The sequence below is a fragment of the Corylus avellana genome, chromosome 9, assembly GCF_965113065.1.
Source record: "Corylus avellana chromosome 9, dhCorAvel1.hap1.2, whole genome shotgun sequence".
In the NCBI taxonomy this organism is placed as follows: domain Eukaryota; kingdom Viridiplantae; phylum Streptophyta; class Magnoliopsida; order Fagales; family Betulaceae; genus Corylus; species Corylus avellana.
Window position 1 is genome coordinate 15,750,151 of NC_142498.1, and position 23,439 is coordinate 15,773,589.

Here is a 23,439-nt window from a genome sequence, read left to right on the forward strand (position 1 = left end):
AGCTTGTACGTGTGTTTTGATAAGTGAGAGAGAAAACGTGTATTTATTGTAGGTGGTTTAATTCATTAAGATAACTTCTAGGAATTTAAATTTAAAAGCATGTAGTTAATACATAAGATATTTTCAAATAGTGCATGTGTTTTGATAAACAAACGTGTGTTTTATTAAGCCTTGGAGATTTAATAAAATTTTGAATTCCAAGAGATTATGCAGTTTTTGTTTTATAGCTTTAGATTTAAACTCAATTTTAAAAAGAGAAGTTGTCAACAAATTGCATTACCGTAAATTTGCATGATTTGTGAAATCTTATAAATTTTTGTAATTATCTAAAATTAAATTAGCAAATAAGATATTGCGGTAACTTCACTTTAGACCCCTGAACTACCACGTAATTTGATAAGCCCCCTTCAAACTTCAAAACCTCTCAATTTGGATCCATGAACTTTCAATTGCAGTCAATTTGAACTCTTCCGTTAGATTTTAAACATTAAAAGTGAGGCAATAACGCTTATAACCCTGACTTTTTCATAAAATTTTGGGAAAACTTCACTTTGACCCCCTGAACTTCCACCCGATTTTACAAACACCCCATGAACTTCCAAATCTTTCATTTTGGACCCCTGAACTTCCATTTACTCTCAAATAGGACCCTTTTCATCTATCTGAATCGTTAAGATCTAATAGAATGCTTATCACGTGACTTTCACGTGATTGTTTACTTCTGAGTTACCTGTTTTGCCCTCACACTTACTAACCGAAATACCCTCACTCGAAAATGGACAAAATTAAATCTAAACGTTCCAAAATCGACATCACAAATTGCCAAACACTTCTAGAAGGAACTGCCCGTGGGGACCATCGTCTTCATCGCCGGCGAACCATTGTAGTTGAAGTTTGGTTGTCGATTTGCAGCGTTTTAGTTAGAAATCCCATATAAATCAGTTTGAATCCACAATAATCAAGTAAATTTCGTTATCCCTAAAATTTAGATTTAGGGTTTGTATTTGAAATTTTTTGAAATTTGTGGTTGATCAATAATTTGTGTTGGATGGTTGGGGGGTTTTGCATGTAATGCATCTGGAAGGGATTTTGTGTAGTTTTTAGTCTATAATAGTATTTATTTGAAGTGGGTCATATTCTTGTCGTTTTTTAGATTTGTTGTTTTCTGACAAGGCATTAAAAGTTGTCATATGTTTGGTCAGCTTGTCATTAGTTTTTTTTTTTTTTTTTTTTTAAAAAAAAAAAAAAAATTTTGGAAAGTTGTTGTTTTTCTGATCTAAGTGTGGTCCCCTAGCTTGGACTTGTGTTGGACACGTGATTAGCACTATGAGTTTTAATACATTGAATAAAGTGGTCAAGTGGCCCATTTCATTACTACTTTGTTTGGTTGCTGACCTTAAAAGGCACAAATGTGCTTATACATTAGTAGAGGGGTTCACTTTTTGTTGAAGTTGTTGTTTAGGGTTTATGAGTAGTGCAGTCCTTTGCTGCTATAGCCAAACGGGACCACAATGCATAATGTGTAGCATAATGTACTATGCTCTTGGGGTTTTATTTTTTTTTATTTTTTTATCACTATTTAGGGTATTACTACTTCTTAGGGTTTTTTTTTTTTTTTTTAATTTTTTTTTAATTTTTTATCATTAGGGTTTAGGTTATTACTCCTTAAACTTTGTTGGTTTGTTTGGTGGCTGCTCTGGGTACAGGGGTAAGATTGAGAATATTCTTAGTCTTTAGGGACAATTTTCTAAAAAGTTGTGTATGAATTTTAATTAAACTAAGATTAAATATATGCTTTGATTGGGTCCAGTTGTTGGCCACCAGTTACGATTGTGTTGTTTTTACTTTGTTGAAATTGTTAGTTGGGTTGTTTTTATAATAATGATTGATGAAGACAATATAGGATTATGGCAAATGTCTGCTCATTGGTATATTTATAACTTTCTCATTGTATTAATTTTTTGTGGTTGAAATTGCTTGGGGTATTTGTATTGAACCTTTGACTGTAATGAATGTGGCAAGATACGTGATGAGTACACATTGTATGATGTTTAACGTGCATTATGGGGGTACTTTTAACAGGCAATATAGGATTAATTATGTAGGGGGTGATGCTAGTAATTACCCAGACCCATATGATGGGAACAAATTGAAATTTTCTGATATAAAGGACATATGTAGAATATATGGGTATAGGTCTGGGGACATTGTTTATTACAGTGTACTAGCTTTTCCATTAGACCAAGGGTTAAGACTTTTGTCATCTGATTACAATGTAACTGAAATGGTGGCAAAACATTTAGATCACGATCTTGTAATATTGTATATAGTAACTTATGGTGTAGCAGATGATGTAGTTGATGGAGATGAAGAAAAAGATTCAGAGTACAATAGGGCATTTGTGTTTAGGAAGGATGCCTTCTAAGATTCAGTTCTTAGTGATGATACAGATTGTCTTGATTCTGATGAGGATATTACTCATCGTAACGGGGCCATTGATGAGGGGGTTGGAAATGCTGAAGAGGTTGTTGAGAAGGTAGATGTGGAAGGGGATGTTGAGGATGTTTCTGGGGAGGGTGATGCTGGGGAGGGTGGGAAAGAGAGGAAAGAGAGTGATAGTAGTGGAGACATGTATGATAGTGATAAGCTAGAGTCACCATATGTTAGTGGAGATGAGAGTAGAGTGCACTCATCCTGTAAGGATGCAACGAAAAGAATCCCTTTTGATCATACTGATATGAATAATCCGACATTGATTGTAGGGAATACATTTCATAGTGTAGTGAAATTTAGAAAAGCCGTAAAACAATACAATATTAGTAGATGGTAGGATTTGAAATTCAAGAGAAATGAAAATAAGAGGGTTGTGGTTGTCTGCAAAGATCCAAGGTGCAAGTATAGGGTACATGGGAGGCAGTTGAAGAATGAGATGACATTCCTTTTAGTATCCATAAGGCCCAAACACACTTGCACTAGGAAGTACCAAAATCACATGGTCACTTCAACTTGGATTGCTGAGTGGTGCATGGATTCTTTTAGGGAGCAGTCAAACATGCCCATAAATGTATTGCAGAAAAAGGTGAAAGCAAAATGGAATGTGGATGTCCATGTGAGTTCTTTGTATAGGGTAAGGAAAAGAGCAAGAGAAATTATTTATGGGAAACTGGATGAGCAGTACCATCGGTTGTGGGATTATTGCTCAATGGTTAAGAGCACTAATGTGGGTAGTTGTTTGATTTTGATGGTTGAGAGACCAATGCCTCAGGTGCCATGCAGATTTCAAAGGCTTTAATTTTCATTGGCAGCCATAAAGAATGGTTTTGTGGAAGGGTGTAGGCCTGTTGTAGGTCTTGATGCAAGTTTTTTAAAGGGTATTGATAAGGGCCAGATCATGGCTGCTGTGGGCAGGGATGCCAACAGCAACATGTACCCTATTGCAATGGCTGTTGTAGAGGTTGAAACAAAAGATAGTTGGACATGGTTTTTAGAGGCGCTTGTTACAGATCTTGGTCCTAGTTGACATGGATGGACTTTTATTTCGGATCAACGGAAGGTAAAATAGTTGTTATTTATTATTCATATAAATTAAATGTTTAGTGCAATGCAACTAATTATGTTTTCAACTATTGTGCAGGGCCTCATTCCAAGCCTAAAACAAGTATGTCCACAGTGCGAGCATCGTACATGTGTTAGGCACTTGTACGCTAATTTTAAAAACTCAGGTCATCAGGGTGTGCTACTGAAGGATCTTCTTTGGCAAGCTGCTACATCCTACACAAAGACAGAGTTTTATAAAGTAATGGATGAGATAAAGAGGATTAGTAAGGATGCCCATGCCTACCTAGAGAAGGTTGATCCCAAGACTTGGTGTAGGGGATAGTTTAATACAAATTGTAAGTCTGGCCTCTTACACAACAATACTTATGAGAGTTCCAATTCATGGATCAAAAAATACCGTGACCAGACAATCTTGAGCATGTTGGAAGGTATTAGATGTAAGTTGATGAGAAGGTATGTGAAGAAAAATGAGTTAATCAGTTCAATGGAGGAGGCCTTAAGGCCAAAGATTAGAAAGAAGCTAGAAAAAGAAGATGATGAAGCTAATAACTGTTGGTGTACATATGCCAGTCAGCATATGTTTGAAGTTGAGTGCATCGGGAAGAAATTTGTTGTAGATGTGGATGGTAGAACTTGTGGCTGCAAGAAATGAGATGTAACTGATATCCCATGTTCTCATGTCATTTCTGCCATTTTACATCAAGGTGGAGACCCAGCTAAATATTTGAGTGATTACTATGACAAGGAGAAGTAATACAAGTCATATGACTACACTGTCTACCTTGTGCCAAGTGAAGAGTAGTGACCTATAAGCAACCAACCAAAGATTGAGCCACCTAAGGCGAGGGCAGCTCTTGGCAGACCTAAAAAAAAAGACAAAGGGGTGCGGATGAACCAAGAAATTCTAATTCAATTAGGAAGGGGGGTAACAAAAATCAACGTGGGTACTGCATGAAGTTTGGTCACAACTAGAGGTCATGTGTTGTCAGGCAGAGACGAGAAACGAAGGTCACGTGTCAGACATTACTACAAAGATAATGCATCAACTGATTGGAATTTGGACATGGTAATGGCTTATTCATTGATAATTTTTCCTGTTTAGTGTTTACTGCTTATTGTTTAATTTACTAAATTGGTTTACATATTTTATTTATTTGTTTGTTTGTGTTTGTAGTTGGATGGATCTTCAACTGCCACTTCAACTACCCGTAGGAAAAAGGGAAGAGTGAACACACCATTAGGTTCAAGCAGGGTAGGGGGATCACAATCTGGTGATTGTTCAACAACCATAAGTCAAACACATTCACAGCCTGCATCTCATCCTGCATTTAGGCCATATTGCATCACTACATGTCTCATAGACTGCATCGCAGCCTACAACACAACCTACATTTAGGTCAGCCTCACCGAATGCATCACTGCATGTCTCACAGCTGGCATTTAGGCCATGTTCAGAGATTACATTACAGCACCAGTCACAACCTGTGGGAGTAGCAACTTCTGTCAGCTAGCATGTGAGAAATGCACATTCTGCCACCCAGCCAGTCAGAATAGCAACACATTCTGCATACAAACTGAATGTGAGTAATTCTTCATATTCTGTAAATTAAACCCCTAAAAAAAATTAGGGGCCTGATTGAATGTGATTAGTTGCAGGCATCTACCATATTTGGGAATAAGAAGAAAAGAACCCTAGGATTGGCCACAAGGGTAAGGGCAAGTGGTAGGTTAAGGGAACATGTTAGGAGTGAAAGAGAACCTACCAACAAGCAAAAGATTATTGTTGACTTGACTGGTAACCCTGTTGGGCCACCCCCAATTCCAGGTGGTAGACCAGTATGCTCTTAGGGTCATCCCAGAGCTGGTGGTATGACATTTTGTATTGCCCCACCTGAATTTGAAATACAAAAGGGAAAAGGGATAGCTGCTGACCATCCACCAGGTTTTGACTAGGGGTGGCAAAATGGGTACCCATACACGACCCGATTATGACCCGCGGGTACCCGTTACACGATTAGCCTATACCCAGACACGACCCGTTTAGCTAAACGGGTAATCGGGTTTGACACGATTATGACACGAAAATAACCGGGTAACCCGACACGACCCGTTTTACCCGTTTAAAATAACCGGGTATAAACGGGTAGACACGACCCGACACGACCCGATTACCCTAAACTATAATTTTTTTATTTTAAAAAAATTAAAATTCAAAATTGTAATAATAATACTAATACATCAATATAGTCAATGCAAAAAATTGAGTTCTAAGAGATTAAAGGCTTTAATAAAGGATAAGAAAAAAAAAAAAATTGGAAAGTGACCGTAATTGACAAATTGTACTCCAAAATAAATTACTAAACTCATAATTTCACCTAAACTTAAAAGTTAAAAGTTAAAACAAGTAAGTTCATTTATTAAAATAGTCCACTTATAATTTAGTCCCACATGTAACAAAAGTGTTAAAAAATTAATTTGAACAAAGATACAAATTCCCAGACATTTTTTTTAGCATCCAACCCTGGGCCAAGACTCAATATTTTTGAATTCCATGAGAGCCATAGAAGACCAAGACCCATATTTAATTGTGCAAATACATTTATCAAAATGTGTAATATAATAGAATAGTTATAATTTAAGTGATTTTCATTTTAGCAACGACAAGGTAAAGTACAGTAAAGTTTTTCTAAAGATCACAAATTTGCTATCCGAAACAAACAATAGCATCAATGCTTAGAGAGTTCTTCATTAGTAGACATTAGAATTTCATCTGTAATTTTATCACAGAGAGAAAGAAGAAAGTTATTATAAAATCAACATAAATCCCAAGAATCATTCCAAATCCTTATCAATGCAAATACCCAGATGAAGAATATTTAAAAAGAAAAGAAAATCCTAATAAATGCTAAAGCAATAATAATACATGCAATCGGAGATGACACACAGCTAGAATCAAGGAGAAGGAGCTGGGAACTTGTGCGTGAGCTGCTGCCGGGTCCAGAAAAAAACCAAGAAAAAAAAACCGGGTCGGCGGGTCCAGATTCCAGAAAAAAGAAAAAAAAAAAAAAAACCGGGTCTGGCGGGTCGACCCGCAGACCCGAATATTATGCGGGTCTGGCGGGTCGACCTGCCAGACCCGCACAGTAATCGTGTCTGGCGGGTCGACCCGCCAGACACGAAATTTCCGGGTCTTAATCGGGTAGACCCGATTACGACCCGAACCCGATTAGCCCAAACTCAATACCTGTTTTTTCGTGTCGTGTTCGTGTCGGATTCGCGGGTCGTGTCAAAATTGCCGGCCCTAGTTTTGACGACCATGTTAGAAGAATGGATAGGAGGAAAGATAAGTCCACCAAAATAGTGAAGGACAAAGGGAAGTAGAAAATGTAGGAACCATGAATGTTATTGTGTGAACGTGTGTTTATCTCAGTTTTTAGTGTTTTATTGATAACTACTTGTAGCTGTTTAGGGTATTTTGTAAACATTGTAATTGATGAATAGTAGATGATGGTCATGGATGCAACTTTTGGATTATAATTAAATATGTAATTTCTTAAGTAATTGTGATTATATATGTAGTATTTGCTATGATTTTGATAGTTGGATTAGCTTAGGAGTTCTTACACATTTGGTGTAAATTTTGTAGTATTTGCATTAATTTTGATAGTTAGATTAATTTTGATGGTCATGTATGTTTTGGCAACATTTATGCAACTTTTGGATTAGAATTAAATAAGTAAGGGTCTTAAGTAGTTGTGATTATATATGTAGTGTTTGCTATGATTTTGATAGTTGGATTAGCTTAGGAGTTCTTACACATTTGGTGTACATTTTGTAGTATTTGCATTGATTTTAATAGTTAGATTAATTTTGATGGTCATGTATGTTTTGGCAACATTTATGCAACTTTTGGATTAGAATTAAATAAGGAAGGGTCTTAAGTAGTTGTGATTATATATGTAGTGTTTGCTACGATTTTGATAGTTGGATTAGTTTAGTAGTTCTTACACATTTGGTGTAAATTTTGTGGATGACAATATTTAGCCAATGTTTTATTTCTCAATATGAAGGTAACACAATAGCAAGTAATAACAGAAATTGGGGTCACAATACCATAAATTTAGAGGACAAATCCATTTCAATACTAGAGTTAATTGTACCAACAAAATCTATACAAACCATTGCAAATATTACAACATAACTAAAACCTAAAAAATATTACGAAAATAGTCAATTCATACAAGTCTGATACAAATAAAGACAATAAAATGTCTATTTGAGCTGCTTAACATTAGCCTTGATGCAAGTTCATTAGAAAAACGAAAACACATCAATACAACAACAAGACACCAACAACATGCAAGTGCAACTCGAAACTTCAGCTGCATCCAACGATACTTATTCTAAACCCTTTGAAGTTTAAGTTCAAAATTAACAAAATCAACTTCAATTTTTGACTTGTACTCAGCAAGCTCAACCTTGCATTTGAAGACTTCCATTGCCCTTTCGGACTTCAACTCATTACGCCACTACATCAACATCGACATCACTCAATCATCGCACACACAAATTTCTGGTTCAACTCATTTAACAAAATTGCAACAACGATTTTTTTCATTCTACATAATTATGCAAATTAGGGTTACAAAAACTAGGGTCACAAAAATTAGGGTTTACCCAATTACTACAGAATTTTGGCATAACGGGACGAGCATAAAATTTTTGTGAAAAGATAAATTCTCAAACACATCTTACCAAATAATTAACACAAGCATAAAACATTTTTCCATGATTTTTAGTTATTGATGCAGTTTTGATAACTGTTTTGCTCCCACATTTGCAAATTTGGTAGCTCGATCGCATACCTCACCCTCGGAGTGCTCCATATTTCACCGTTGTCATCTCCCCGGTACTAGGTAGTGGGTAATTTTGCCTGTGGATGATAGAATCAACTTTCATCAGTACTGGGTATCGCCGTTGTTTGGGATTCTTCATCGTTGTGACGTCGTTGACAAGGTTGGAAGCTAGATCCTCAGGTTTGTTTCTTCGACTTCCTTCCTAATCTTTTCAAATGGATGGTTGGAACCCATTGATTTTTTTCTACAGCTTGGGTAGTGGGTCTTCGTGCTCTCTCATTCTCGGGGGTTTCTTGTACAGTGGTGTGTTTTAATATATGGTTGTAAGTGTAAGTGTAAGGGTGAGTGAGGGTGAGTGAGTGTGAGGGCAAAACGGGTAACTAAGGGGTAAACAATCACGTTAAAGTCACGTGATAGGCATTCTGTTTGATCTTATTGATTCAGATAGACGGAAGGGTCCTATTTGAGAGCTAATGGAAGTTCAGGGGTCCAAAATGAGAGATTTGGAAGTTCAAGGAGCTTTGTAAAATCGGGTGGAAGTTCAAGAGGCCAAAGTGAAGTTTCAACTAAAATTTCAAATTTACCTTAATTTCAAATTACAAATTATAAAAAAAATTTTAAAAAAAAATCACAAGGTGACCTACGTTTGGGCTATCTTGTGACCCTTTTTCTTTAAGGGTAATTTTGTCTTTTTAGGGGTTTTAAAGGGCAAAAAATTGACAAAGGGGGGGGGGGGGGGGGAGGGGTAAATTGACTGCAATTAAAAGTTTATGGTTCAAATTTAGAGGTTTTGAAGTTGGTGGGGGCCTGTCAAATCGCGTGGTAATTCAGGAGTCTAAAGTGAAGTTACCCCTAAAATATTTGAAATTATAGTTACAAATAAAATTTTGTTCACTCATTCTTGGGCTTTTGATCTATTTTTACTAAGTTGTCTTAGGCCCAACAAGTCGAGCCTGCACCTCTAACCCATCCTCAAGACTAACATGTAAATCTATTATGGGGTTAAAGTTGGGCTGTTACAGAAAGAACTCAAATGATGGTGTTTTTTTTTTTTTTTTACAAGATTAAAACATGGGAAAAATATAAAAAGCCCCCCAAACTACCACCCGTTTTCGATTTAGCCCCCTGATGTTCCAAAAGTCATAAAGCAGCCCCCCAAACTACCAAATTTTTGCATTTTGGCCACTCCTTTAGTCAAAATCGTCAGTTTGGACAGAAATTGCAAAACGACGTCGTTTCGTTACGGTAAGTTACTAGAATGCCCTTTTAAAAAAATAAAATCAATTTTAAAAAGGGTTTAGGAAACGACGTCGTTTTCACTTTAATGCCTACACACACAGCAACTTCGTTTTCACTCTCTGTGTTTTCGTGCTTGTTCGGATTTCATGGCGATGTGGCAAAGGTGGCTTGGCAAGGGAACGTACAGCACGGTGTTCTTGGTTGAACCCGGTGATCCCACGGCTCCACTGATCGCTGTTAAGACGTGCCCTCTTGAGAAGTCATTCTCCCTCCTGTTGGAGGAAAGAGTGTTGGCACAACTGTATGGTTGTCCGGATATTGTTTCCTGCCTTGGGAGTTCTGTTTAGTTTCACCATCTCTGCTTTGACTTCATCTAACTCTTTATAAATGCTTTCCATTTCTCTTGCTTTTGAATGTGGATTTCAAATTATCTAAACTCAAACTAAAAAGCCAAAACAACAAACCACAGGAAACTTACATCGCCCAGTACTTCCTACCTAGGGTAAAGCCTAACCCAAAAACACAGGAGGAACACAGAACAGGAGGCACAAATCCAGGAACAGAGCACAAGAAACAAAGGAGGAATAGGGGGAAGGAGAACGTACCCAAAACTGAAAATTGGAGAAAAAATTTCCTCTAATTTGACCCATGCCATGGGTCTCTGGTGACCCAAGGGGTCTGGCAGCCAGACCCGCGTGGGTCACGGCGACCCACGCCTCTCTCTCTCTCTCTCTCTATCTCTCAGGCAGCCACCGTTTGTCCTAGAAATATCAACAACAGCACTCAACGAAACTCTAGAGCAAACCGATCTAGTGCGGATGAATGATTTTCCAGCGAACTAACCTTCGCCAGAGGAGCCCTTAAAACCATCGGAGCCTTCGCTGGATCTGTGGAAGTTGCGGCGAGTGAGCCAGCCCCAGTGATCTTCTCTGGAGTCACAAATTTTTTCGCATCATCGGGTAAGCAAGCTTTGTTCGTTTTTGTCTGCCCATATCAATACCTGTAGCATTTTTTCTCCAGTCGTAGACGTAGCAGCTCTCTTCTTCATTTGTACGGTTGCATGGAGAAGAAAACGAAGAAACGAAGCTGCGGCGACTTCGTTTCCTAGACCCTTTTTAAAATTGATTTTTTTTTTTAACAAAAGGGAATTCTAGTAACTTCCCGTAACGAAACGACGTCGTTTTGCAATTTCCGTCCAAACTGACGGTTTTGACTAACGGAGTGGCCAAAATGCAAAAGTTTGGTAGTTTGGGGGACTACTTTATGACTTTTGGAACATCAGGGGGCTAAATCGAAAACGGCTGGTAGTTTGGGGGGCTTTTTTATATTTTTCTCATAAAACATATATGCCTACAATCTAAATGCTATTTAAGAGAGAAAGATACAAGAGAATTGAGAGAGTCGAGATTTAGAATTTTGATTTCTGAAATGATTAAATTGAATGATCCTTTAACACCCATCTAAGAACTAAGAAATACAACTCTTGGTACTAATTGGATTAACCCACATTGAGTATACAAGGGTTTAATTACTAACACTTATAATGTGTTATATACCAAATTAGCGATAAAGATAGAGTCCCTAAGTTTTGTGTATGATAGACCTAGCCTTTTTATGGCTGAATTATCTCACTTCTTCATTTTTTTTTTTCCCTCTCCTTATTTTCATTTTTTTAATATATAGTATTTCCAATTTAAAGTGGTAGAACCGTAGTAGAGTTCAAATCTTGACTTTATATTTTATATTCTATGTTAATTAAATATTTTACTCACTTATTGAAACATATATATATGGGATTGCTAGGTGCTCTTATGGTGTTCTTCTCGTGCCCTCCTCATCTTATGTGGAAATTATTTTATAAACAACAAAAATGAAAGTTGCTCTTATTTTTCTCACTTGATTTTTATAAAATAATTTTCACCTATATATATATATGCCACTTGTTCTTTTTGCAATGGGATTGGTAGTAATCGGTTCTGTCACCAGGTTATGAAAGATATCATTTTTTTTATTTTTTTTTTATCATTTGAATTTTGTTTTTCATACGAATATAAATAACCAAGGGTCAACTTGCACTCTATCAAAAAGTTGTAAAAGTCTAATAGCTGTTGTGCAAATTTATTTAACTCGCAAGTGCACGAATCGATTGTAGTTTAATGGATTGCAAGTGCGAGGTCGATCCCACAGAGAATTGTATTTTTGAAAGAGCAATTTATATCTAAACTAATTAAATCCTAATCTAGTTCCAAAAGGGTTTTGATTTTTGAGTTTTGAAAATTAAAGGATAAACATAAACTAAATAAAATAAGTAAATCTAAGGATAAAGGTACTAAGGTTTGGGAATTCACACTCACCAAATTATAACAACATACTTTATGTTCATCAATATTAATCCGAAGTTCTCACAAATTAAATCATAGATATGTTTTACTATGCTTCAAAGAATTAATCAAAATCATCCCATGTATCCATTCATTGACCAAATCACAAAAGGAATCCAAATTCAATTGAAACACCAGATGTATCCGTAGAACAAATCACAAGGGATATCCAATTTTTATGAGTTAAAAGCTAAGCAATCAATCATATGAAATTATCTCAAATCATCACATGTATCCTTGAATCACAAGAGATATCCAAGAATCATTCCACACAATTGATTAGAAGTAAAACAATTGAAATATAAAACCCAATAAAATCAAAATAATAAAAACTTACATAAAAGTATTGATGTTCTTCATCGGTGAGGCTTTATCCCCAACCTTAGTTGGGAATTTAGCTCCACATAAAAATAAAATCTAAACCTAAACCTAAACCTAAAGAAAAACTAAACAAAAGAATTTTGCTCTCTGGGATTGTGTATCTTTTCTTGAATGCAAAGAAGTCTATTTATAGGCTTAGGGAAGTCCAAGAAGCCCAAGTAAACCTAAATAATTCGGAAGTCTGTCTCCCAGTCAAAATAGAAGTCTGAAATCGGACTAGGATTCGTCCAAATTTGTGTCTCTTAATTGCGGGGCGATTTTGACATAAAACCCGTCCGAATTACGAAAATTCTATTTCACAACAAATTGTAGTATTTTGAGCTAGCTTTCTAATGCCATTTGAATCATTTCAATCCGATATTTGACCGGAGAGTTATGGTCAAAATACTAAGACGTGTGCAGAATCTGAATTTGAATCCGATCCGAAATCTTATCCAATCTGAACTTTAATCTGATTTAACCTTTTCTTGGATTTGGTTAGACTTAACCACATCATCTAGGTCTTCTCAAAGTATGTTTTCTTCCAAACTTCGCATTTTTCCCTTTAAAGCTGTAGTTTTTCTTCAATGACCTACAAAACACTAAAAACACAAAACTAACACAAAATATTAAATAACGACACAGCTAAAGGATTAACTAATGTAAATAAAGGGGTCTAAATATGCAATATTTGGCACTTATCAATAGCCACCCGCTAAGTAGGCAACTACCGCACAATTACGTGCCCACTATGTGCACTAAAAAAAAAGGGCTCTTAACGACTCCTTAATAGATGTCGTTTTTGTAAAACAACGCTTAGAGGTATCATTTACTATTCAAACGATGCCTCTGAAACTAGAGGTGTCGTTTGAACAATGCCTAACTCTGTGCACGTCATTTACTATTGACAGTTCCAATGGTGTTGTTATCGGGCACAACAATGATGAATAATATGGAATTGAAATGAGAGATTAAGAGTCAAGACACAGATTTATGTGGTTCGGCAATGTGCCTACGTCTACAGGAGAGAGTGCGGCTATATTTTACTACTCAATGATTTAGGGTTAATGAATAATATTGAATCAAAAAGAGAGAGATCAAGAAAGAGTCGAGACACTGATTTACGTAGTTCGGCAATATGCCTACGTCTACAGGAGAGAGTGCGGCTATATTTTACTATTCAATGATTTAGGATTACAACATAACATATTTATAGGAAAACCCTAATTGTAAATATTTTGAAAAACTCCACAATACCCCCCACAACTTATTTGTCCCCAGGCCTATATAAACTAATTACACCCAATGAGCCAGTAGTAGAATATGAGCCACTTGTTTCAACAATCTCCACCTTGGTGAGTATTCACATCTTTGAAGACAATCAAGTATTGGGCATCCACCTAGAACTAATAGGTTTGGGGATGCCTATTGTGACAAATACTTACCTAAATTAATAGGCGATTATTCGCTACATTTTATTCACAAGTTCACAAGATCAAAACGATAATATAGCAGGCAAATACGAGATCATTCCCTTGAGAATTGGTAAATTATGCTTAGAATGTAATTTCCTATTTAATTAACAGAATTAACTCAATTGTCACATATTGAATTAAAATAAAAGAAATACTAAAAAGGATTAGGGTTTTGAAATCCACCGCTAACCATACTTAAATAAGATTAACAATATGCCAGTATTTCAATTATCTCTAAATATCCAATGTATGTCAACCTAAGGGCATGGTATCTACTCCTTAAGCTATTGATTTTCCTAAACAAAGAATTAGGCATGGTATCTACTCTAGTTCTTTTCCTCCACAAACGATTTAGCATCGTATCTACTAAGTTGTTCTTTAAGGAAGCATAAATCTATGAAAATTGACAACAACACAAGGCCTAAGGCATAGTATCTACTCCTGGTTCCCCATGTTGATTAGCCCAAGAACCTGTGATGGGATTCTTTTGTCACTTTATTAAGCCCAGAACTCGGTCATCCAAATTGACTTAAATAACATAAATCCAAGCACATACATATGATCAAACACATTCATCTGCAGAATTCAAGTAAACAGGAAGTAATCAAATTAAACACCCAAATGATAATTGTAGAAAAGGCACCAATATTGCAACCCTAAAGAAACATGATTAGGGCTTCAAACTAGCCCTAATTAAAATACTAACTACATAACAAAAATAGAAGGGGAAGAGAAGAAAAATCCAAACTCCTCTTGATCTAGTTTTTAGTTCTTTTTCAAAGGGTCTACTTCTCCACACTTTTTCCTAGAGGCTTAGAGGTTTATTTATAGGCTTAGAAAAACATAGAAAACCTAATAAAATCGAAGGTATATTTTTTAGTACAAGTATGACTTTGAAAACCAAATTTGGGTTGAAAAAGGAGTCTTGGCCACATCTAATTTTTCTCCAGCGCACGAGTGCGCTCAATCCCAGGTCTGGTGCACTTGAGCACAAGCTTATGCTCGATCCTTGTCCGTGTGCGCTCGAGCGCTAATGCGCGCTCGCACTGCGGCACTCGAGCCTAGGCGTATGTGCACTCGAGCGCATTCTTGCACTTGAGCCTAGTCTTCATGTGCTCGTTCTCAACAGATTTTCCCAAAAATGCCCTTTAAGTCTGAAATTTTCAGAAATGCTTCATTTTCTTCAAAAACTTATAAAAAGACATAAAACACAAAAATGAAACAAAACATCAAATAATAACAAAACTAAGAGTCTAATATATGTAAATTAAGGTGCTAAAATATGATTATTTTAGCACTTATCAATGCCGACTCCTCTCCTCTCCTCTCATTCCTAGCACTTGGCGACATTTGTCAAGTCCAAGCAATGCTTGAACTTGTCTGCGGTAATAGGTTTCGTCAATATGTCCGCTGCATTCTCAAAAGTGTGAATCTTTTCAAGTAACAATTGACCTGTAACAACCAATTCCCTGATCTTGTGAACCTCACATCAATGTGCTTGGTTCTCGCATGATACACCTGGTTCTTGCCAAGTAAATGGCACTTTGACTATCACAATACAACGGAACTCCACCTTGCTGAATACCCAGCACCCTGACTAACCTTGTAAGCTACAAAGCTCTCTTTGCACCCTCAGCCGCCACCATGTACTCCGCCTCAGTCGTGGACATCGCAACCGTGGACTGGATCATAGACCTCCAACATATAGGTCCTCCTGCAATAGTGAACACATAACCTATGGTCGACCTCCTGTCATCCAAATCCCCTGCATAATCCGCATCTACATACCCGATGGCTGACAAATCACTTTTCTGTCTGACAAAAGTGATGTTATACTCTTTATTACCTTTGAAGTATCTAAAAATCCATTTGACTGCATCCTAGTGATGTCTCCTTGGATTGCCATGTATTTACTCACCACATTGACTACATGAGCCAAATCTGGCCTGGTACATACCATAGCGTACATCAGACACCTCACTGCATTGGCATATGGGACCTTAGACATGTCTTCAGTTTCTTCAATTGTCTTTGGAAACTGTGAGGTTGACAAACAGAAATGATTCGCCAAAGGTGTACTCATCGATTTCGCATTCTCCATGCTAAACCTCTCCAACACCTTTTTCATATAGCCGGCATAAGATAGCCACAATCTCTTGGCATCCTTGTCCCCACGAATCTTCATCCTCAAAATCTTCTTAGGTGTGCCCAAATCCTTCATGTTAAATTCTCTACTCAACAAAACTTTTAGTTTGTTGACCTCTACTATACTCTTAGCTACAATAAGCATATCATCCACATACAGTAACAGAAAAATAAATGAGCCATCATCAAGGCTCCTAACATACACACAACAGTCATATTCACATCTCATGTAGTCAATTCTGATAGTGTAGGAGTCAAACCGCTTATACCACTGTCTTGGAGACTGCTTCAGCCCATAAAGTGACTTCTTCAATTTAGAAACCAAGCACTCCTGTCTAGGTTGACAAAACCTTTCAGGCTACTCAATGCAAATCTGCTCCTCCAAATCACCATGGAGAAAAGTTGTCTATATCCATTTGCTCCAATGCCATGTCATAATGAGCTACCAACACCAATACTGCTCTGATGGAAGTATGTCTGACCACTGGGAAAATATTTCCTCGTAATCAACCTATTTTTGCTATGAATAAGCCTTTGCTACTAGGTGAGCCTTGAACTTTTCCTCCCCTTTTTCTAATAATGCTTTTTTTTTTCTTGAACACCTATTTGCACCCTATCGCACTCTTCCTCTCTGGAAGCTCCACCAAATCCCACATCTGGTTCTTATGCATAGACTCCATCTCCTCCGCCATAGCACCCACCTATCTGCTCTTCCCTTGGCTATTAACAGCATCTTAAAAAGTAGGATCTCCACTACTGATGATAAGAGCATAAGAAGCCATGTCTTCATAACCGTACCTGGCTGGTGCCCTGATATTGCGTCTAGGTCTGTCTGTGACTGTAGTGTGATGCTCCTCAACTCCTGAAGTAGAGGTCTCTCTATCCTGAGAAGTGTTCTCCTGCATAGGAGTCTCTAACTCTACCTGCACTACTTGCTTATCACTGCTACTACTTTCTAGCACCTACTACTCTTTACCCTGAGTACTCTTCAACATGAAATTTTCATCAAATACCACGTCTCTACTGATCACTGCTTTGTTTGCCTTCGGATCCCAAAACTTGTAACTTTTAACCCCTTTCCCATATCAGAAAAAACACACTTTCTAGACTTCGGATCAAGCTTCGACCGTTCTTCACTAGGTATGTGCACATAAGCTAGACAACCAAATACTCTCAAACTAGAGTAATCTACCTCATTACCTGTCCACACCTCCTCTGCAACTTTCACATCTAGTGCTGCCCTCGATGACCTGTTGATCAAGTAGCATGCCATACTTACTGCATCTACCCATAAATTTTTTTGCAAGTCCAACATTCAACTTGAGACATCGTGCTCTCTTTGCAATAGACGTATTCATCCTTTCCGCCACACCTTTTTGTTGCCGTGTCTTGCGTACTGTGAAATGTCTCTTTATACCATACTGCTCACAGAAATCCCTGAACTTGTCTTTTGTGTACTCAGTGCCATTATCTGTCCTGAGGCACTTAACCTTTTTCCCAATCTGGTTCTCCACTTCAGCTTTCCATAACTTGAACTTGGCAAACGTCTCTGATTTGTGCCGCATAAAGTACACCCAAACCTTTTTGGAAAAATCATCAATAAAAATAACGAAATACATATGTCCTCCCCGTGACGTTGTCCTCACTGGTCCCCCAAACATTAGAATGAACATAATCTAGAATACACTCTGTCTTGTGTGTGACTGTCTTGAATTGTACCCGATTTTGCTTCCCCAAAACACAGAATTTACAGAAAACAAGTTTACACGTTTTGACACCCTTCAACAGATTTCTCATATGAAGCTCCAAGATGCCCTGCTCACTCATATGACCCAACTGCATATGCCACAAAATAGTACAATCGGTCTTGACTCCATAGAAGCGATTTCACCTACAACTGTATTTTCCAACAATTTATAGATACTCTTTGAAATTTTTTTTTCCCTTCATCACTACCATCGCACCCTTAGTCACCTTAATTACTCCAAATTCAGACTTATAACCATAACCGTTTAAGTCTAAGGTGCACAATGAAATCAAATTTTTTTCCACGTCTGGTACATGTCTAGCATTAGATAACGTTCTAACCACACCATCAAACATCTTACTTCTAATATTACATATGCCAATAATTTTGCAATATGCACCATTACTATACCAGAATTAACTGACCTTTAGGTGTCAAACCAATCTCTGTTGGACGTCATGTGAAACGAATATGTTGAGTTTAGAATCTAAGAATCCACATGATGCTCTGAATTTGATGCAATAGAAAGCATATCACCATTAGCATCATCTAAATTTGCCTCCACTATGTTCGCAAACCTTGAGGAACCTTCATTCTCGTTGTCCTTGTTCTTCTTCTGGTTTGGACAATCCCACTTTATGTGCCATTTCTTTCCGCACTTAGAGCAATTGATGTTCTTCCTCTTCTTGGACTTTGACCGAGAATTCTTGCCATTCGAACCACCCTTGTTACTACTTATTCCACTTTTACTTACCCTTTACGACTAGCCCTTCTTCTTGAGAACTTTGATCACTGATTTTCTTTCTCTGATTAAAAGCCAACAGGGCTCCTCTAATGTCCTCTAACTCCATAGACTCTTTCCCCCATGTCATAGTTGTAAACAAATTCTCATACGTAGAAGAAGTTGAGAGTGAATTCAATAGCATCAATGCCTTGTCTTCGTGTTTGAACTTCACATCAACCCTCTTCAAATTGCCGATTACCTGATTGAACACGTTGATGTGTTGGCTCAAAACCGAGCCCTCTGCCATCTTCAAGACGTACAACCGCTGCTTTAGATAGAGCTTGTTCGTCAATGACTTTGACATATACCGACTTTCTAGTTTCAATGAAACTGCCACCGAAGATTCTTCGTCCATGACATGATACATCACTTCATCCCCTAGACAAAGTCAAATAGTAGCAAGAGTCTTAGCCTTAAGTTCCTTTCAATCTATGTCTGACATCCGTTCTGGCTTCGTCCCATATAATGCCTTCACCATCCCTTGTTACACCAACAAATCCTTGACACATTTCTACAATAACTTGAAATTACCAGATCGATTGAACTTCATCACGTCGAATTTTGCAGAAGATGTGTCAATCCCAGCCATCATAGAACCTGGCTCCAATATCAATTGTTGTTACTGTAAACAACAATGATGAATAATATGGAATCGAAAAGAAAGAGATCAAGAAAGAGTCAAGATACATATTTACGTGGTTTGGCAATGTGCCTACGTCTATAGGAGAGAGTGTGGCTATATTTTACTATTCAATGATTTAGGGATACAATATAACATATTTATAGGAAAACCCTAATTGTAAGTATTTTGGAAAACTCCAAAATATCCCGCACAACTTATTTGTCCCTAGGCCCACATAAACTAATTACACCCAATGGGCCAATAGTAGAATATGAGCCACTTGTTCCAACAAGTCGAGCGCGTCTTTTCAATAGTGAATGTTGTGCAAATTTATTTAACTCGCAAGTGTACGAATCGATTGTAATTAATAGATTGCAAGTGCGAGGTCGATCCCACATAGAATTGTATTCTTGAAAGAGCAGTTTATATCTAAACTAATTAAATTATAACCTAGTTCCAAAAGGGTTTTGAATTTTCGTTTTAAAAATTAAAAGACAAAACATAAACTAATTAAAATAAACTAAGAGATAAAATACTAAGGTTTGAGAATTCACACTCACCGAATATACTTCCATGTTTATCAATATTAATCTGAAGTTCTCACAATTAAAATCTTAGATATGTTTTACAATGCTTCAAACAATTAATCAAAACCATCTCATGTATCCATTCATTGCACAAATCACAAATGGAATCCAACATCAATTAAATCATCAGATGTATTCGTAAATTACAAAAGATATCAAATCTTAATTGAAATACCAAATGTATCCGTAAAACAAATCACAAGGGATATCCAATTATTTAGGCAAATAAAATCAAGCAATCAATTATGTGAAATTATTTTAAATCATCAAGTGTATCCTTGAATCACAAAAAATATCCAAGAATCACTCTACTCATTGAAAAGAAGTAAAACAATTGAAATATTAAACCCAATAAAATCAGAAAAATAAAGACTTACATGAAATTATTGATGTTCTTCATCAGTGAGGCTTCATCCTCAACCTTAGTTGAGAATTAGCTCCACATAAAAATAAAACCTAAGCTAAAGAAAAACTAAATTACAGAGAAAAGTTGTGGATTACATTCTGTCTCCAGACTTGTCTCCCAAAACTAGTCTCTGGAATTCTCCCTCTTTTCTTGAATGCAAAGAGGTCTATTTATAGGTTTAGGAGAGTCCTAGAAGCCCTAGTAAACCTAGATAATTCGGAGGTCTGTCTCACAGTCCAAATAGAAGTCTGAAATTGGAACAGGATTCGTCCAAATTTGTGTCCTTTTATTGCAAGGCGTTTTTGGCATAGTAACCATCCGAATTAGAAAAATCCTATTTCACAATGAACTGTACTATTTTGAGTTAGGTTTCCAATGCCACTTGAATCACATCAATCCAATACTTGAACGGAAAGTTATAGTCAAAATACTGAGACATGTACATAATCTGAAATTTTATCCAATCTAAAATTTAATCTAATATGATCTTTAATCAGATTTAACATTTTCTTGGATTTGGTTAAACTTAACCACATCATCTAGGTCTTTTCAAAGTATGCTTTCTTCCAAACTTTACATTTTTTCCTTTAAAGCTGCAGTTTTTCTTCAACAACCTATAAAACACTAAAAACACAAAACTAACACAAAACATTAAATAATGACACAGTTAAAAGATTAACTAATGTAAATAAAGGGGTCCAAATATGAAATATTTGGCTCTTATCAGTGAACAACACGCACAATAGCGAAAAAATCAGGAAACACCCACTACGGACCACCTCCAAAGAAAATGTGCTTATATATAACACTCCTCCCATTTTTGTAACTTTTTGGACTTATGTAAATTACATGTAGACCGTCACTAATAGATCAGTGCTTGTGCTACTCGATCGCTAGGGTTTTTCAATTTATCCTGCATGGCTTCGCGCCATACCGTTTGATTGGTTACTTTATGCCAATTGAATGGCTTCTTTTCATTGAAACCCACATGATACCTTTGCATAACCAATCAAATGGTTCAATTGGTACCTTCTCATCTATAAAAGGGTCTCAAACGATATATATATAGGTAGTCACAAGGATCACAAGGATCCCCCGATTCCATTTCCGTGGCCACAGGTGAAACCGCATCTAGGATATTGATAATACTATATTAATTATAGTGCACTCAAGTAAGCCATTCCCAGCTAACCATATAAGATAGATGCCCCCGTCCCTTTAGCTCCGGTACCATTGCACATCAGTCATATGGCCAAGAAAACATTTCATCCCATTACAAACATTACAGTGCACTAATAAAACTAAATAATTGGAAATGAATATAAGTAGTAGGAGTGAAAGGCGGTTACGGTTAACAGTTATTGGCTAAAACCGCTAACTATAACCACCTAAGCGGTTAGTAAAATCCACTAATTACCTTCATTAACCGGCGGTTAGCAGTTAGTAACTATAATTAATAACCGCTTTTTAAAATCAAAAATTAAAAAATTAGAAAAACAAAAAATCAAAAAGATGTTGTTTCTATGGTAATACGATAATATCATACTATATACCACATCATTTCTAAATTTTTATATATATTTAAAATTTTAAATACAAAAACAACATCGTTTTATATATATATATATATATATATATATATATATATATATATATATATATAAACGGTACGTTAGCAGTTAACAGTTAACAGTTTTTCTTAATCACCTTCAAAAGCGGTTAGTGTGATTAGCGGTTAGTGGGCTGTTAATAACTACTTGCCTTTTCACCCCTAATAAGTAGCCCAACCCAATATTAAGTGACCGCAGAAAATAACAGTTTTTGAAGCAGTTCAATAGATGCGTAGCCACGAGGAACGCCTACTGTAGCTACAAGAAGACTTGGAAGGGACGACAGAGAGGAATACTAAATTCTTTGTTTAATCGGTACTTTTATTGTCCGAAAGAGACATGTTTAATCATAGTAAACTTTGTTTTATTTGCCATTCCTGTCTTAATTAATTTGATTGACTAATTTCTTCAAAGGGCAACAAGTACTGATCAGTTCTTGGCTTGAAACCGACTAACATTTCATGCATTTTAGCTTGTTCTTTGAAACAATAATCTTTTTCGTATCATGGCCATTGCAGCAACCTAGCGTTTCTTTTATGTAATATTCTGTATTTAATATAATATTAGTTTATTTGTTTATGTTAAACAAGAGGATCTCGGAAGTGAAAGAGAAGATAATAATAATATTCTCTGTTACTTTCTTGATCCATAATAGGATCTGAACAATGCTCATGACACTGCAGGCTCTTTGCAATTTCGTGGCCTTCATTACTATATTATTTACTACAAACGATGGTATTGACATGTCAGTTTCGAGAGTAATTTTAAATATTTATTTCTCGTTTCACTTTTATATTATTGAATTGATGGAACAGTGCTCATCGGCCCTTGAATTATTTTCATTTTTTTAATAAAAACGTAGGGCCGATGGGCACTAACGTATTAGCTTAGTGGTATGAAAGTGAGATAAAAAATGAGGATTTGGCATTACTATAATTTTCATATACGCTTAGATGAAATGCACTAGGAAAGGAAATAAATTGAGTTATAGCCAATAGTAGCATTAGGATAATTAAGCCCTTCTATTAGAGCCTTTCCAAGAACAAATGGAATCAACAAACCTTTTTTTTTTTTTTTTTTTGTGACATGTATGTCCACACAAGAGGGGGGTGAGATATTCGAACTAGAGACTTCCGTTTTATGAGGTGTAGTCCTCAACCAATTGATCTACTTCTTAAAGACATAGAATCAACAAACTAAAATCTCAAAAAGGAAAAAATTAAAAATCAACAGATTAAGATTCCAAAATTCAATCGTATGTAGTAATCACTATTCATGCTTTTTTTCCCCCTTGGGTGAGTGATACTAGACATCTTTTTTTAAAAAAGTGACTATCAATTTCTCATCCTCTTTTTAAACATCCTACATTGGTTGATGGCAATAGAATACTAGTACCTTGTCATATCTTGAAAGGTTAAGTCCTACTTAAGGGTGAATTGTAAAAGTGTTATATAGGTACTATATTCACTTATATATATATATATATATATATATATATATATATATATATAGTGACTCTAGGGATATTTCGTAACGACCCCGAAAATCAGTAAGAACATTAACAATTGGCTCCTCAAAACTAAATTAGAGGAGAAAAATTCACTTTATAAAATTTAGAAAGCCACTTTTAAAAAGAATTAAATATCAAACTCCCTATATTTTTCTCTAC

The 23,439-nt window shown here is 36.3% G+C and overlaps 1 pseudogene; it reads right to left on the minus strand.

Annotated features, from left to right (window-relative positions):
- Positions 1-7,961: 7,961 nt before the first annotated feature.
- Positions 7,962-19,134, minus strand: LOC148583861 (uncharacterized; annotated as a pseudogene).
- Between the last annotated feature and the right edge of the window lie 4,305 nt (positions 19,135-23,439).